This window comes from Martes martes (genome assembly GCF_963455335.1).
Source record: "Martes martes genome assembly, chromosome: 13".
In the NCBI taxonomy this organism is placed as follows: domain Eukaryota; kingdom Metazoa; phylum Chordata; class Mammalia; order Carnivora; family Mustelidae; genus Martes; species Martes martes.
This window is the reverse complement of record NC_137901.1, coordinates 37,576,636-37,595,007: the sequence shown is the minus strand read 5'-3', so window position 1 is coordinate 37,595,007 and position 18,372 is coordinate 37,576,636. Positions and strand designations below refer to the sequence as shown.

The window sequence follows — 18,372 nt, the reverse complement described above, 5'->3', positions numbered from 1 at the left end:
TCTTGGGTAAGGCATGCAGCCTGGGCCATCCATGGGCTACTTCAATACAGCATCTCCATCTGAGCATTGTCTCCCTCCTAGTCTCTTACAGTCTGAGACAACCCAGGGACCTAGACAGAAAACAAAAGTGCAAAACGTCTTTATCCAAGTAGCCAAGTAGAAGAGCAGAAACCAACAGCATGATCCTAAGAGGTCCCCAGGCCAGTACCAAAGGCTATCTTGAGTGACTCTCGATTGTAGATACAGCTAGATGTCAGTTTCTCTCTGTGTGTGACATACATTCTATAGTCTTATATAAAAGCATATAAGATTGTTTAAGAGTTCCACTTTATTTCCTGATGTTGGGGCTCACAGAGTTACCTTCATGAAGGAGAGAGAATATTTTTAATACATAACTTATTCCCAGATGCATAGCTCTAATTTACCTGAATCCCCAGTTTAAAAAAAAAAAAAAAGCTAACATGTACTTTAAGAAAGCAAAAAATGTTGAAAGTACTACTGTTGTAATATACATTTAACTCAAAAAATGCCAAATCCATGTATGTATCTAGAGATGTATGTATGTATGTATGTATGTATGTATGTATCTAAGTACGGAGAAAGATGGCTGGGTTCTAATGTGACACAGAACAAGGGTTCATTATGTTGTGAAAATGTCTTTATCTCCTGTGAGATAAATCTCCTCCAATAATGAATATATCTGAAAACTTGGATTAGAGCAAGGGGGTGTTATTATATAGAATTTTCTCTAGGAACCTAGAATCACAGGATGCCAGAAGCCATGAGAACTAAAATAATTACCATAATCCTTGTGGAGAACTGGGGTTGAAGAAGTCAGCGGGGAGGGAATGCGGAGGCGTGGGGCTGGAGACAGAGGGCATCTTTCTCCCATCCGGGGTGCAGAACTAGGCTCCTGTTCCTTCCTTTTCCACCCCCATTGCCATCAGACGCCTTCTCCCACTCAACATCTGTGATCCCTTCCCACTCTTTTCCTTCATGTTAGCATGGGATTTCCCGAGCTTCAACTCCCTGCAGCTTCAAGCTCGCCAGCCCCTGGGATAGTAACATCCAGCCTGTGCAGTTGGTAAGGGGAAGAAGGGACAAGGGACGGATGAGAGAGATTGTTGGGAAGGATGAGCTGGTGGTAGATGGTGAGTGGGTGCCTGGGTCACCACTGGGGTATCTTCTGGGAGGTACCCTCTCAAACCTCTCTCTTCCACTTTTACTCTGTGAGTTTTCCCAGAAGGCAAAAGATGAGAAAATCGTTCAGCTTTGTTAAAAAACATTAATGGGCAATTTTATGATTTATTGTTATGTTATTACTACATAATGTAATAAATCATATGCATCATTAAATAATGTCAGGTTGCCTGTGTGGTAGTCGACTCTTGTAGGATATCTACTTAGGATTGCTGAGGCTTAAATCATTAAAGGAAATGCTTGTCTGAGGACTCTGATCTCAGCTGTAATTTCCTTGACTAGAAATTATGGCGACACAACATTCCAGAAAATTACTTACTTGGGAAAGACAGAAGATTCCATGTTTTCCCCTTTCTGGGTTTTTAATCCACTAAAACTAAAGAGGTGTATCAGATGCCCAAGGTTCAAGGCCACTGTCTGTTACTAACCAGCTGCTTAATCTTGGACAGTCACCTCACACACACGCACACCCTCAGGCCTCACTATCCAGATCTGTAAAGTGACTTCTAGCACAAATGTCCATTTTTCTAAATATTTCTTATGGTAAATGAAAACCAAGGTTATGAGTTGAGTACTATAGACCACTATTAGTGTATGGGGGATTTGTAAAATACTGTATGTTCTAGATCTGTAATAAAGATGTAAGTATAAGTTGCTTAGCTAAATAAAAGTGTATTTTCCCATTGCAGATAAATAAAACTTACCAATCCCTGGATGAAGTTCTTGGGAAGTCTTTAGATGCCATAGTCAACTGCCATTTCAAAGAAGAGAAAATAGATGGTTTTGGAAAGTTCATGCTGTTTCTTCATTGAATTTTAGGTGAGTGTGTCTAAAACAAAGAATTTAAGATGGACATTGCACTATTTTCCCTTAAAAGTGCTTCTCTCCTTTGCATGAAAAGAAAATGGGGTTGAATGTTATCAGTGTTCTGTACTTCTGGTGAGGGGCCACATGGTAAAAGACTTAGTTTCTGTGCCTTTCCTGGTTTTGTTGTTGTTGTCAGGAATCTCCTGAAGTGTGAGGTATGAGATACAGACACCCTGACATTCTTCCAGGCTCCCATTAAGCAAATGCTGGAATACTTCATTCTATTCTAAAGGTCATCTCATTTTTTAAATATGTAGAAGTATTTAGTATCAGAGTAATAAGTCAGAATGAGGCAAAACTGCTAGAGGAAAATTTGATGGCAGTAGTGACCATGGAATCGGTACCAAGTCTGTGTGTGCGATACAAGGGTAACTTCCCAGAGGCTGCCCGTGGGGTGATTTTATCCTGCTTAAATTCAAGTAGGACATGGTTTAGGTTAGGTGTGGTTTTTAAACTGCTCTGTATGATTAAGCACACACATGTGCTCACACACATTAAGCTTGGTTTTGCTTGACCGTAAAAAGGGTGGGTAAATATTTTTTACATCATCATCCATAATTACTTTGCCATGCTACAAAAGACGAAAGCCTGCAAATTGGTGCTTTACTATTAATCGGCAATCTACCATTATCATTTCTCAGCAGAATGGAAAGGAATGGAGGAACTGAGTGGTGGTCTTCTTTAGGAAATTGTGTGGTTTTCCACCTTTTCCAGAGTCCAGTTTTCAAAGTGTGGTTTTATGATCTACTTTGAAGAATGGTGATTTCCAGAATGTCAGAATAAACCTCTGTTCACAATTCTGAATAGAACAATGCAACTGATAGAGCATTGGCCACTTTCTTAATCTAAACCAGAAGATACTGATGTTTCCTTTATACTTTTTATTAACTTCAAAGTAAAGGTGCTCATTCTCTCATAATCTTTGGGGTGTGTAAATTTGTTTTATTGAGATTATATGTGGAACTAAAATGGTGATTTCATTTATTTACAAGATATTTGTGGAACACACTTACCAGGTGCTAAGCGTAGAGTGCTTTAAAACTATCAGTAAATCAGTTCACCTAGCATAACACTCTGGAGGAGAAAATGAAAATGAGAAACACGTTTACTGAATACTGTTTTCCAGTTCTGCTAGTCTGTGACAGCTTTTACCTTCTCGTCCCTTCCTTGCTCTGCTCCTACTCTACTGTTCCATAGGGACTGACCGCTATGGGCAGTATATCCTCCCACCAAGACTCACCCCATTGTCTCCAGCTTCCCCCAGTGACTTTGAACTCTGAGCTCCACTAATATCACCTCTTCCCTTTCTCCCTTGAGACCTGTGGGTGGTAATGCCTTTGGCCTCCTGCCTCTGCTGATCTCCCAGTTGATCCCTGTTTAGCTCAAAATTCTTCCATCATCCATGTAACCATTTCTCTAGATTAAATTCCATCTGTTTAAAATATTTAGAGTGTTTTCCCTTTTCTTGGTTAGATTCTAATTGACCAACCAGGCCTTCATTAATTTCTCCCACAAGTATTAGGGAAAAAATGAACAAGGATCACTTGCTTCTGCCAAGAAAAATAATCTCAGGAGGTACACTTCAAGTAAAACATAGAGTTGTATTTTTCTACACTGAAAAAAATTTAACTAAATATATCGAAAGCCATATTCTAAACTGTACAACGTTGTAGCATTAATTTGTTGCTGCTAACAAAATCGTTGTCATATTCTTATTTTGCATATCAAATTAATAGGAAAATTTTTAAATTCTCAGATATGGGGATACCTAGGTGGCTTAATCAGTTAAGCGGCTGCCTTTGGCTCAGGTCATGATCCCAGGACCCTGAGATGGAGTTGGGCCACCTTCTCCGTAGGGGGTCTGCTTCTCTCTCATCCTCTGTGCCTCCCCCTGCTTGTGTGCTTTCTCTCTCTCTCTCTCTCTCTCAAATAAATAGATAAAATCTTCTAAAAAAAATTCTCAGATATGTACCAAATACGATGTTTAGTTTTTAAATTCATTTCATAAAGTACAGATAAGAACTGCTTCTTCGGGCCTCAGTCCCATTCCTGCATTCACATTGAAGTCCAGAGCTTCAGATCTATTTGACTATGGATCTGACCTCTTTGGGTAATGGTTGTCTGCTACTTGAAGATGCCTTATGATCTGATCAGCTCCCATTTCCTATAATAAATACTGACTCTGTTAGAAAGTTAAGTGATCGGATGCCACTTTGTATCTGTCTTTTTTGGGCAGGTAAACAATTCACCACTGTTTCAACAATCCTGCTATAAAGGGCTTCCTTGATATTAAAGTAGCTTTTCATGAAATCACTTCCCTGAGTTATTTTAACGCTTAAACCTTGCTTTTTTTCATTTCCTTCTCATTTATTGATGTAGACATTTTCCTTTTCAATCTTTTCTTGGAGGTTATCGTGTCTATTCATCTGTCCATTTTAACATATTGTGGGTACCTTCAAAAAGACATGGTGTCCCTCCTACCAACAATTTTCATTTGTTCAAACAATGTCAATGTTAAACCTGCAATGCCTAATTGAGAATCCTTTCAGACAATGTGAAAATGCTATCACAAGCAGAATTACTTGGATCCCTTGATAACCCAAAATTGAGAGACAGGGGAATGAATAGCTTTATGGTGTGGTTTAAGATGCAGTGCATAACTGATATTCTCCAAACAAAGCTTCCTTAGGTTAGGTACAGCACTGAAGATTCTAATCATTAACATTTCTCTCTACCTTATGGAAATGAGGCTTTATAAAGTCATATTCAGAAAAAAAAATACTCTCGGGGAAAGAAATGCATCCATTAATAATACATAGTACATCACACAAAAGTCTAATGAATTAGCAGGCCAGAGACTCCTGAGGGAGCAAACACTCAGCTTCTCAGGATTTGGTACACATAAGTAGAAGGGGGCTATGGAACTAATCTCACTAACTTCATGATGTTGCCTAGTTGGTCAAGGGAAACACGTCATAAAAGAAAGCTCAGGCTGAACAGATCTTAATGTCATATTAGAGGAAGGGTAGGAGGAGCGGGGGTATTATTCCGTACTCTCCATTGTAAATGGAGATTTTAAATCACTGGTGCCTAAATAGTGCAGGAAAGTGCTTTGAACAAGATGTAATCAGGAGTATCTCTGCTGAGCCACAAAATATGATATTGGAAATAATCAAACATGTTTAAAGACAGAAATCATCTGTAATCCACCTTGGTATTCCTGGAAACTGGCCTAATCCTTGGTTCACTGTAGATAATTTCTAAATAAACGGTTGGGGAATGAAGACTACGGCCCAAAGCAAGGATAGCTAATGCTTACCGAGCTCTTACTTTATGCCAAACACTATTCTATATAGACATATACTTCATTTCATGCTTAAACAATCCTGTCATAGGTAATATTATATCTCCTTATTTAAAGATAAGGAAAGTAGGGCCAAGGAAGTTAAAACATCTGCTGAGGTTAAGTTGGGGGTAAAAATTCAAATCTAGACAGTCTGGCTTCAGACCCTGCACTCTTAATTATTACGCTCACTCTCTCTCATGTAATATAATCATGAAGTATCTTTCAAACACAGAACCAACATTTTTTTATTATTAAAAATCTTACATCATTTCAGAACATGCCTATATATTAAGAGATCTCACCCTAAGTTTGAATGGCCTCACTTTGAACCACAAATTCCCTCTTTCAGTGTTCCTATTCTCCTTTTCTTTTAAAACATGGCTGTCTAAGTCAGCTTCCTAATTTACATTCAAATTTCATTAGTCCCATGCTTTAATGGTTTAACCTGAAATTCATATTTTAAAAATCCTATTCCTCCTTTTATTTCATTTGCTCCACTGAAGAATGTGTAATCTTGAGCAGTGAGTTACTTGACCTCTCTGAGCCTTAGATCCTTACCTGAAAAGTTATGTATAATTTGTTATGAAGACTAGAAAAGGAGATACATAAAACAACAAAGCACAGTTTCTGGTACATCACAGGTGCCCCATGAACAGGAGCCAATAAGATCTAATCACCCTAAGCCACTACAGTCTTGAAGCCCGTGCTGGCTGCCTCATCGACTGCAGAACAAAATCCATCCCGTGTATTCCCTAGTGTGTCACAATACAGGCACAACAAACCTCTTGAGCTTCAAGGTCTACTTTGCTCCTCATCAGTTGATCTTGGCTAGCTCAGGAATCATCTGATCCACCTACTCTAAGCCGTGCTCTTTGTGCTTTGACTTTTGCTCACGCTGGCTCCTCTGCCTAGACGCTCCTGGCATTCGTGCTCCTCTGCAAACCCCTGTCACCCATGTACACACAGGCACTCTCCAGGAACTTGCAATATTCCAGTCCTTGTGCAAGATCCATCAGAGCCGTTTCTGCTACCATCTCACTGAAGTCATTGATGACCTCCTCTTGGGTCAGCAGTTGTCATCTGTCTTTCTTTGAATTCACATGGCCCTTTAGGCCATTACCAGATTAGCTCCGGTTGTAGTCAAGAGAAAGAAAAGGGATCTCATTCAATCACTCACAGCCTCATGCCATTTCTCCTGTTATCTGTGTATCTTCCCTCTAAAATTTTCACTAAGGACAAATGCCAAGTCTTTTCTTTCTCTTTGAATCACCTATACCAAGCCCACAGCAGCCTCCTTTTTTGGTTTTGAATGAAGTCTGGGGGGTCGTATTTGGAGATGTGCTTACGTGCTTCAAGTGTGGTGAATGAAGATCGTAGCACTTTGTCCAGCATTACGAGCAAAGGGGGAGCTCCCTTAGATCACCTTACAGAGGGGATCTGCTGGCACTGCGCCAAGCACCCAAGCACATGCTCCATGAGCATTATCTAATTTAATTTTCGTAATATCCTCTCAAATTAGCTATTGTTTCCCCCCTTATTCAGATAAGAAAACTAGGGTTCCGAGAGTGTAGGTAACTTGCCAATGTCACGTACCTGCTAAGTGGCAGAATGAGAGTGTGAAGTCCTATCTTTCCACTGCAGCAAACTGCCTCACTAAAAGAGCTTTCCAGTTTAATCCTGGAAGAAGAATATGTATGTAAGATAATGCTAGAATTTTCCATTTAAAATACTTCCTGAGAAGTAAGCTATTTATAAGTCTATAGATCTGGTTCTCATTGGCAAATAAGTTTATGCTTAGGCTGATGCTAAAATTAGGACTATTTCTGTGGAACAAGATTGTCAAAGGTACAACACCTTGTGGTTCTGAGACTATGCAAAAACCTCATGTATTGATGAAGCTCAGAAATGATGTCTTAACACTATTGACTGATAGAATTTTAGGGCTATTTATATAGAATCACCACCAGTGCTGGGGCCTTTTGAAGGCAAGGATTTCTGCCCTCTTTTCTTTTTTCTCCTTAAAAATATTTACGAAATGAGTATTTATAATTAACTATAAAAATTTGTATGAAAATAAAAATTCTGTAGGCATGACACCATTGGCCCTTCTTAACAGAGTACATAATATGTTCTGAATTTTTCTAGAAATCACACTATTCAAAAATCATGTATAAGAATAACTGGTATGAATAAAACTAAAAATTTGCCAAAACCAATCTCTGACTTCATTTTAATTGCAAAAGTCAGTATCCATAGAGAAGGGGTTCTTCCACTCGTGAAAAATCCTGATGATGCTTAGGCCACATTTATACCTATAATGATCATTTACTCATTTTTTTTCTTTAAATATATATTCTACATCTCTGAGGTTCCCAGGCTCTGTGCTAGACCCCTGGGGGCCTGAGATAAATAAGGCATAATTATTTCAGGTAACATCCTGCTTTGATTTGCCACAGATTATGTCTTAGAATCACAGGATTTAAGTATCAGAAAGGATATTTCAGATTATTTATCCTGGACCCCTGTCTTACTCCATTCAAGCCTCTATAACAAAATCCCAGAGACTGGGCAGCTTATAAAAGATGGAGATTTATTTCTCATTGTTCCACAGGCTGGGACGTTCAAGATCAAGACACCAACCAGCAGAGTCACATTCTAGTGAGGGCCCATTTTCTGGTTCAAAGCAGCCCCTTGCTCTGTGTCCTCACATGCAGGAGCGGCTAGGGAGCCCTGTTAGGCCTCCTTATCAAAGCACTCACCCCACCCATGAGGACTCCACCCCAATGACCTAATCAACCCCAGATCCCCACATTGTAATACCATCACATTCGACATTAGGATTTCAACGTATGAATTTCAGGACAACACAAACATTGAGACCATAGCAACTCTTCATCTTACATTTGCAAAAGTTGAGGCCGAGAGGTTAAGTACAACCCCCCAGATTAGCGGCAAAGTCACAACTAGGCCCTGGGTGAGTCTCCTACCACCTACCTCCTGTCCATCATACAACTAGCCAGTATTAGTGTATTCTTGATCTTATTTTCCTCCAAGAGGAGTTCTGACATGTAAGGAAAGACAAAGAAAACAAGGTCGATTTGGGTTTTATTTACAATACAAAGAAGTAGATTTACTGTTCATCAAGTACTTATTGAGAACTATCAGGAGCTTTGCTAGGTGTTGGACATATGGCTGAGCAAAAGCAGAGATGCCTTCCCGGCTCACATCCTGCTTATTGTCTGGTGTGCATGTGTATGAGACCCCAGCACAAAAGCCGTAAACTGCCCCTGAATGGGAAGACCAAAAGAGTCCAGGTGCCGACAGGCAGAATGTGACGCTAAAAATGGCAGCTAAAGGGATTGTAGCATATTCCTTTCTTTTAAAAATGTAAAATAGTAAAATCTATAAATACCCCATCTATTAAAAAACAGAAAGATACCGGCCTGTGTCTTTGGTCTCCTGCTGTTGTATGGATAACTTTTTCATATTACAGAGTGAAAAAGAATTAAAAAAAAATACAAGTATCATAGGTACACTGCAGTGCCTATCTTTGAGTAAAATAAATTTATAGTATCTTAGAAAAAATAATACTTCTATTCACAGCTCCAGGTTATGTCCCTGTTTGTTGAGTTATCTTTTGTGTGCCGATTTCCCCTTTAATTTCCCAGAAGAGTTTGCAGGATGCTATTTACCTTTTTGTAAGTATGATTTTTAAAACTGTGATCATCAGAAGAATGGATGGAACAATGCTTTCCTATCGAAAACTAAGATTATGATGTGTTTACAAAAGTTAATCATAATGTGCTTTGATGTTAGTGCATTCATATGAATGACAGTTTATCGTTTTAGCCTGTATTTCAACCATCAGTTGATTTTTATAACTTACAAAACCTGACTTTTAAATCTGTACACTTTACTTCAGCAAAATCTTCCACCGTGAATCAGATAGTTTCAAATGATCAAAATAGATGAATACCTTAGCTCTCTTTTCTGTCATTCCTTACAATTCCATGTAACAGTGGGCTGGAAGTTTTTCTGTGTTTATGTGTGTGTAGAATACACGTTCAGACTCAAATAAATATTTGCCATAATTTTTCTTCCAGTTCTAGCTGCATAGATAGATAAGTGAGGTGGCTGTCTTTTTCTAAGAGCATGTTCTTATTATGACATTGTCCCTTCCTGACGTGTACGAACAACTCTGAAGTTGAATTTCTTCCCAGACTAGTAGCATCCACAGAAGGCACATTTGGAGATTTAAAAAAAAAAAAAAGGCTCATCGTGTTCCAGAGAAGGCTCCCTTCCTCCCATTCAGTGACTGCAAATGAGCCTCTCATGACCTCAATTCGGGAGAGTTCCGTTTGATACCTGCACAGACAGAGCCCTGCTCGGCTCATGAACCTCCTGCGTGGTCAACAGTGCCACCACGAGTAACACGAAGCATGCCACCACCTGAATCCCTGGCAATTCCCACAGCGCTTCCAAGTCTCTTTGGCAAGAAACATTTGCAGACATTAAGTACAGCGGTAAAATTACCCGGTTATAAACACTCTCCCATCCCCCACCCCAGCCAACCCCCCCACCCCCCACCATTCCCACCCCCCACCATCGGAAGAGCAAAAGGGGCCTGAGAAGCAGGGCTTGTGAATCCCTGTCCCAGACGCAGTTCTTAACGGGAATTCCTCCATCTGATAAAAAGGATTCCTCGGAGGTTTCCCACAGCCTCCAGCTCTGAGGCTCTTGTGTCGGTTGTACCTGCAAACATGAAGGTTGTCAGTCAAGTGTTATTAATCCGCGTTCTGAAAAACAAGGGAAGTCCCCCGCGTTATGTCCTACTTCATAACAAAGATAACAGTCTGGTTCGGCTCACGATTGCCTTCTCATTAAAATAGATCGTTTCCAAATTCACACATAAGAGTTCCTGCTTAATGTGGACTAAGTGCGGAAAGCTGTGGTTGCCTAGGAACCAGGGGAGGTGTGTCCAAGAGGCTGAAGAACATAAATGAGTAACTGAAACGTTGACATTAGTTTCAGCTGGGTGACCTAAGCCTCGATTCAGCCCTAGACATTCCAGACGTTTCTCATGGGCTGGTGAAACCGCTTCCTCAGAAGTAGCTCATTAAGTCATAACAATGAGAATTAGCATTTAATATAATGTTCTTCTCGATGATGTGATAGGGGACAAGAGAATGACTGAAAAAGCAACAAGACCAGATCCTAATGTCTTTGATAGACTGTGTCCAGAATAGAGAATGAAATGTCTGCTGGGACTCATGTTCTCAAACAGCTTTTTCCAAATGTGTATGGTTCTCTTCGATCGGTTTGGGAGGGGAAAATATTTCAGTCTTCTTTTTAAATGATGTGTTTATTTATTTGAGAGAGAGAAAGGGAGAGAGAGCATGTTATTTCAGAGAATGGTTTCACTTTTCCACTCATAATTCCCTTGACCTGGTCCTTCACGTGGGCATCTGCTGCTTCTCAGTGCTTCCAGGGATGGGGACAGGAACCCTACTACCTCTTGAGGCTCTTCTTGGACCTTGAGTCACCACCCAGCCTGGGCCTCAGCCACGTGGAATCTTTTGCCATGTCCTCATCCACCAACATTTTCTTTTCTCCCCGTCAGCCTCTTTTTTGGGTGAAGAGACCTTTCCCAGAAACTCCCTGTATTCCTTTTCTAGGGACGTTATAACAGATGAATGCAAACTCAGTAACTTAAAAATAATAGCTGTCTGTTCTCTCTTGGTTCTGGAGGAGAGAATTCTGAAATTCAGATGTGGGCAGGGCCATGCTCCCTCTAAAGACTCTGGGGAAGACTCCTTCCTTGACGCTTCCTAACTTCTGGTGGCTCCAGTGATCGTTGGCTTCCTTGGCTTATATCTGAATCACTCAGATCTCTGCCCCCATCTTCCCGTGGCCTGCTCTTGAGTATTTTTTCTCATTGTCCTCTCCTCTTAGAATATAGTCATGGCACTTAGGACCCACTTTAACCCAGTATGAGCTCCTCTTGGTCCTTAATATATTACATCTGCAAAGACTATTTCCAAATAAGGCCACATTCCAAGTTTCTTGGTGACTATGAGTTTTTGAGGACTATTACTTGTAGTAGAATTCTCTAGAGAAACAGAACTAATAGAACATATAGAGAAGGAGATTTTTTTTTATAAGGGATTGACTCACACAATTATGGAAGCTGAGAAGCCCCCATATCTGCAAGGCCAGAGAATCAGGAAAGCCAATGAAGTAGGTTCTATATGAGTCCGAAGGCAAGAGAAGACCAATGTCCCAACTCAAAGACCATCAAGTAGAAAGAAAAAAATTCTTTCTTGTTCAGCATTTCCTTCTTTTCAAGCATTCAACAGATTGTATGACTCAACCATATTGGGGAGGGCAATCTGCTTTACTAAATCTATCCATTCAAATGTTAATCTCATCCAGAAACACCCTCAGAGACATATCCAGAATATTATTTAATGAACTATCTGGGCACCCCATGGCCCAGTTAAGTTGGTACATAAAATTAACCATCACACTGCTCAATGCACTCCACTCCCCCTAGCAGATTTCCCTTTATATTTTACTGGCACCACCAGTGAGGGGATTACAAGAGCAGTGATTGACTTTGACCCTTTCCTTGAGGCCTATGGTGGAAGTATGGATAAATGAAATAAGATGGGATTGGGAGGGAGACAAATCATAAGACACTCTTAATCTCACAAAACAAACAGAGGGGTGCTGGGGGAAGAGGGGGTGTGGAGAGGGTGGTTGGGTTATGGACACCGGGGAGCGTATGTGATATGGTGAGTGCTATGAAATGTGTAATCCTGATGATTCACAGACCTGTACCCCTGGGGCTAATAATGCATTATATGTTAATAAAAGTAATTCATAATAAAAAAAATTCTGCTAGGGGCACCTGGGTGGCTCAGTGGGTTAAGCCTCTGCCTTCAGCTCGGGTCATGATCCCAGGGTCCTGGGATCGAGCCCCGCATCGGGCTCTCTGCTCAGTGGGGAGCCTGCTTCCCCCCTCTCTCTCTGCCTGCCTCTCTGCCTACTTGTGATCGCTCTCTGTCAAATAAATAAATAAAATCTTTAAAAAAAAAAAATTCTGCTAGCAAAGAAAAATGGATATTAGATAAACAACAAATCCATTATATTTCCAAATATTTCTTTTTTGTGAAATAGACCAATCTATATTAGTTTATGCCTTGTGTTGGCAAGTGATTAAAAAAAATTTTTTTTTTAAATCACTCAGGCTAGGGGTGTGTGGGTGGCTCAGTGGGTGAAGCGTCTGCCTTTGGCTCAGGTCATGATCCCAAGATCCTGGGATCAAGCCCTGCACTGGGCTCCCTGCTCAGCAGAGAGCCTGCTTCTCCCTCTCCCTCTGCACCACCCCTCCCTGTCCTGCATGTGTTCTCTTTCTCCCCCAAATAAATAAAAGCTAAAAAAAAAAAAAAAAAAAAAAAAAAATCACTTAGGCTAACAACAAAATAGGAATGGTTAGGCTTCAAATAAGGGTAGATTCAAAAGTTCAAAGCTTATGCTCAGGACCTTGTTTCTTACCCCTTTCTCAGCCTTGTTTTCCTCTGGTGTTGAAGTAATACTTAAGGAGCCTCTAACAATGCAATGATAAAGAAAGCCACCATCACCTCCCACCATACAAAATCCACCCAGCCATAGACCACAGGGAAAGAGCTTAACTCTGCTTCCTACAGAACTTTGATTTGTGCTGCTTAAGTGCTTTATTCTTGATAACTTCAGTGTACCCATGGATGATCCAATCAATACCTTCCTCATATCCAGAAATAAATCCCTCCACGTGACCTCAGCCATTACTTCTTTGAACCAGTCCACCATCAGAAAAGCAAGAAAGATATCCCCCTCTCCAAACACCACATCCTACCCTTCCAGCTCTTTTGTTCTGATCTCCACACTTGCTATTCTTTGTGTTTGTTACAGAATCTTTTTGTCCTGGTTCTTTCTCACTGTCCAATACCCATCTCTCCTGTCTTTACTTCCCTCTTTGCCTGGTTAGATTCCATGGTCCATCTCCCTTTATGTACCTTCAACTCCCTTGCATGTCTTTCCTCCCACCATATTCACCAGACAATAGCCAAGCTGGGTAGATGAACCCCTTCACCTGACTTACCCATACGTTTTTGACTGAGCTTTGTTAAAGCCACACAGCTGAGCATCCTAGACTCATGATCACTGCATCAGATGTGCTTGCAACAATCTATGGCTCTCCTACTCTCTCCGTAGCCCCTCTCTAACTCTCCATAATGATTAGCTCATTATTTCTCCCCTTGCACAAAAATTATTCTCCCCATTCCTCATTCCGAGCTAGCAACCTTGCTTCTTACTTCACTGAAATGATAGTAGTCACTAGATAGGAACCCCCTCTTTCCTTGCCTAACTGTACACATACACCCCCATCTGCATCCTCCTCTCATGTCACAGGCGAGGCAATTTCTCTGCATATACTCTGTATCTTGTCCCCATTTACCTTCTTTTTTTTTTTTAAAGATTTTATTTATTTGACAGAGATCATAAGTAGGCAGAGAGACAGGCAGAGAGAGGGGGGGAAGCAGGCTCCCTGCTGAGCAGAGAGCCCAATGCGGGACTCGATCCCAGGACCCTGAGATCATGACCTGAGCCAAAGACAGAGGCTTAACCCACTGAGCCACCCAGGCACCCCCCCATTTACCTTCTAAGACTGCACAAATGCAGTCAGCTATTTTCTCTCCCATATCATCAGTCTTTCTGCCTTTAATGGACCACTCTTCTCAGCATGTAAATATTTTCTAGAGTCTACTATATTTGAAATATTCTCTTGATTTTATGTTTCCTTTCACTTGCTGCCCTACTTCTGCTCCCCTACAAATCCAGCTTTCTCTCCCCGCCCCCCCCCAAAAAATCATTTACCTAATCTGACTCCACTCCCTTACCCCACATTTTTCTGTCCTTCACCATTTCATGAAAAAGGTTTTTATTAAGGTGGTCATTATCACCATATTCTAAAGCTAATGAATACTTTTCCTGTTCTCATCTTACTCAACATCTCAGTAGCTTTCAACCCAAAGACCACCCCTTCCTTCTTGAAGAACTCCCATGTAGCTTACATAGAAACACACTCACAAGGATTTCCTCTTACCTCCCTGGCCCTTTTTCTTAGAGAGGAGTCTTGAGTACGCTTCTCCACGTACGTTCTCCTTTTACCAGGGCTTTAAAAAACGTACCTACAGGTCTTGCCTGTACATCTCCATTCAAGCTCTATATTCAGGGCTTCAGGTAAATATAGACACAGCCTATGTGACATTACTGCTTAACTGACTCAGAGACATTTCAGATTCAACATTTTGCCTTATCCCACGTTGCATTCCCTCGGCGTGCTCCTGGAGCCAGCTTCTGGTCTGTAGTAGATGGCACCTCCATTTATTTCAGAACGCTGGGAGTTTTTCCTTATATTCTATTCTCACTCATCCTCCCTCATTCAATGTGTGACTGAGTTGTATCAATTCAGTCTCCAAAATATATTTTAAAATGTATGGACTTCTCACTGTTGTCTCCACTGTCAACATTTTAGTTCAGAGTCAACCGTTGACCCGCAGACTGGTGGCACTTTAAACACTCTTGCCCCTTTCCGTCCATTCTCGAAGCCATAGCCAGGATACTCTTTTAAAAAGAGAAGTTGGATCATGTTACCCTTATGTTTCAAATCCTTCAAAACCTTCCCATGGTACTTAGAATAAAGTTTAGAGTCCCTCCAAAGCCCTAGCCTACCAAATTTTCCATGCCATGACCTTCTGCCCTTTTTGCATAGTGCTCCGACCACACCGTTCTTCTGGTGTTCCTTGAAAACATCAGGCTCTTTCCCCTCAGGGACCTCACACGTGCTCCTCCCTTTGCCTAAAAGACTCTTCCCCATTCTTAATAGGTGTCATCTCAAATATCACCATCTTAGAGAGCATATTCTATCTTCACGCCCCATTCCAAGGCTGGACACTGACTTACTGTGAAGCTAAGAGCAATTCTTAAAGCTTTCCTAAAATCTTGTTGATAACAGAGATGTTGTAAGTCAGAATATTAAAATTAGTCATCAGCATCATTATTCCTTAGACCATTGTCGTACCCTTCAGAGGGATCCTTATTGTCCATTTCCTCCTGGGCCACCATGTTTTAGAAACTGCTTCCCCTACTGATAGGAATTCCCTATGACCTGGACCTTGTTCCCCGTGTTCAGAACTTACACTCATTCTCCCTGGCTCTAGTCACCAGACCCTTCCTCTTTCCAGTTAATAACTCACAGTTTTCCAGCTATACCACCCACAATGAAGGGAGCGTTTTGTTTTGTTTTGTTTTCTCTGTTACACAGGGTGGCTTAATGTCTCTTCCTTCATCACTTTCTTGCCCAGTAGTTTATAATATAAATAGTAGCCCCATTAAAGTTTATTCCCAAAAAAGAGCATTCTTCCTCAAAGATAGTCATGAAAACTGTAGCTTCCTTTAGACTATGGAAAACGCTACAGTTTTAAAAGTAACAATTCATTTTATTTTATTTCTCTTTTTTGCATTTTCACTTATTTTTATCATTCTTGATGTCTCCGTGTGTGTTTTTAGTTAATTAAATTTTTGATTTTAATTCCAGTATAGTTAGCATACGGTTTTTATGTTCGTTTCAGGTGTTCAGTACACTGATTGAATAATTCTATACATGGTTCAGTGCTCACAGTGATAAGTGTGCTCTTTATCCCCATTGCCATTTCAACCATTCAACCATCCATTTGAAAATCAAGCTACATAGTTACTTAGAGACAGATATGGATAAGTAAATAACAAAAATAGTAATTGTGGCTAGTGAAATTGTAAGTGAACAGAAAATATTTTGCATTACTTTCATTTTTTCATTAGTCTACAATGTTTATCAAAGATACCGTAAAGCCTGAATAGATAACACAAATAGTGTTTGTGTTTAACACTTTGCATATTATTGCTAAAAGTAGGATAGTACAGGTGGGTGATCCTAGCCACAGGATCTGATGTATGACTTAAGGTTTCTGTCTTCTCGGTGTGTGTATATAGGAACATATAAACACATAACCGTGTTTCCACCGGGACGTAAAGTGTCTTTACGTGTATGATCAATGCGAGTGGCTAACGTCCTCCAAAAACACTATTCATCTGCGATGAACAAAGTAGAAACTAATGTCTCTCTGCCTTGTATTATTTACATGCCATAAGTTTGCTATTATGTCAGAAGTCCTTTCCGATGTCTCACCTGGCAAACACAAATTGTGGTGCCTTCAGTAAAAAATGAAGAACACCTGCTCACCATTATTTATGTGCAGATACCCTTTCAAACGCTTAAGTGCCTCCCTCCCAGGCTTCTAGGTTACTTCCCTTCCGGTTCATTGTTCACCATTGTACAATGCTTTCTCCAATTTCTCCATTGCACATTCACTGCGAGTGAGGCTCTAAACAGAAGGCAGTGGCCTGATGGGGAATTAACCAGTGTGAAATATGGAGCAAGGATAACCGTGAACTCCCTCGTGTCGCGTATGGGAACGTCTGACACGTCAGATGAATGATCTCTACTGATGCAGTGTTTCCCACCAGAGACATCCAGAAGGGTCTAAAGGGCCTGATATCTTCATGTTATGTGTCAATTTATAGAAAATGTGTTCAACTATCAAATGGACTCTTCTTCATTCATTCCAATAACAGAATTCATTTAGGCATAAGGAATGACATTTCAGACATTGGTTTGTCACTCGTCTTAGTTTATTCAAAGAACTTTCTCCATTGTGTTTTTCTTCAGTGTTCTCTCTCTCTCTTATACCTCCTGGATGATTTTGCTATGTGTTCTCTTTAACCACATATGCTTCTTTCTTTTTTTAATCTTTCCCCTTAAATCACCTTATATCCTTTTCCAATTTTTCAGTCTGTGTTTTCCTTAATAATTTCTTCTCCTACAGTCTTGCCTTTAATCATTCTCCTGACTTGCTTCACTTTATAATACCCTTTATTTTTATCAAAGTCGGCATCAATAATTAACTTTTTATTGAGTGCCTGCAGGGTACATAACATTGAACTTGCTTCCTAATCTCTCTATCTCATTACCTATGGTATATACACACATATTACTGGAGAAGCAGCTACTACCCATTGTCCCCCCTCACATTGCCACCAACTACTTAATTACTTATCCTTTCTCAGGAGTACTTTACAGGGGAAGAGAAAACTCAGTAGCTTTTATCACTCCTACATCTAATCTTGGTCACTGCATATGCTCTTAGGGTACATCAGGCATCCCTCCATCGAGCAGTAGCATGTATACTGTGCGAATGTAGTTCAAGTACCCAAATACAAAGTAAAAGAATCTGGGAAAATACGCCTAATATCCCAGTAGCCAACTGCTTTCCAAGCTTGGGGCACCCTGAATGGGTGATTTCCTCCTCCTTAAGTGTTCTGCTTAAACTGACCTAATTATCTATCTACTCCCAAGACAATTATATTTTTTTCATATGTTATATCTACAGCTATATTTTCTTTATCCATATCCTATCTCCCCATCTAGGTTGTAGGCTATATTCTTTGCCTATACCTATACAATATGTGGTTTGAGAAGACACTTAATTAAAATTTATTGAATTAGAATAAGTCATCTTATTTTAGAGTAAGTCACACAGAAGAGATCAAGAAATAATAATATCTGTGTACTGCATATTCAGACTAAGAAAATGAATAATTTCAAGAGTGAATTCTCAGGAATAAGGCTGTTTCCTTGACTTTGTGAGTAGACTCGATTTTCAGGAATGTTCTTCCCTGTTCCCTCTAACTGAGAAGGAATATATTCTGTCAAACGAAGACATCATCATGGCTGTGCAAACACACCTGGGTTTCCAGGATATAGAATTGTCACAGAGGATGACCAGACAAGTACTTCTTCCCCTGCCCCTATAAGT

General features: G+C 40.3%; 1 protein-coding gene across 7 annotated transcripts in view; it reads left to right on the top strand.

Moving 5' to 3' along the window:
• Positions 1–18,372, top strand: part of DTNA (dystrobrevin alpha) — a 374,000-nt gene that overhangs the window by 180,322 nt on the left and 175,306 nt on the right. For all 7 annotated transcript variants that reach the window (XM_080821015.1, XM_080821021.1, XM_080821016.1 and 4 more), the window contains one exon: positions 1,890–2,019. The gene's annotated coding sequence lies outside the window, so the exon portion shown is untranslated. The remainder of the gene's footprint in view (positions 1–1,889; positions 2,020–18,372) is intronic.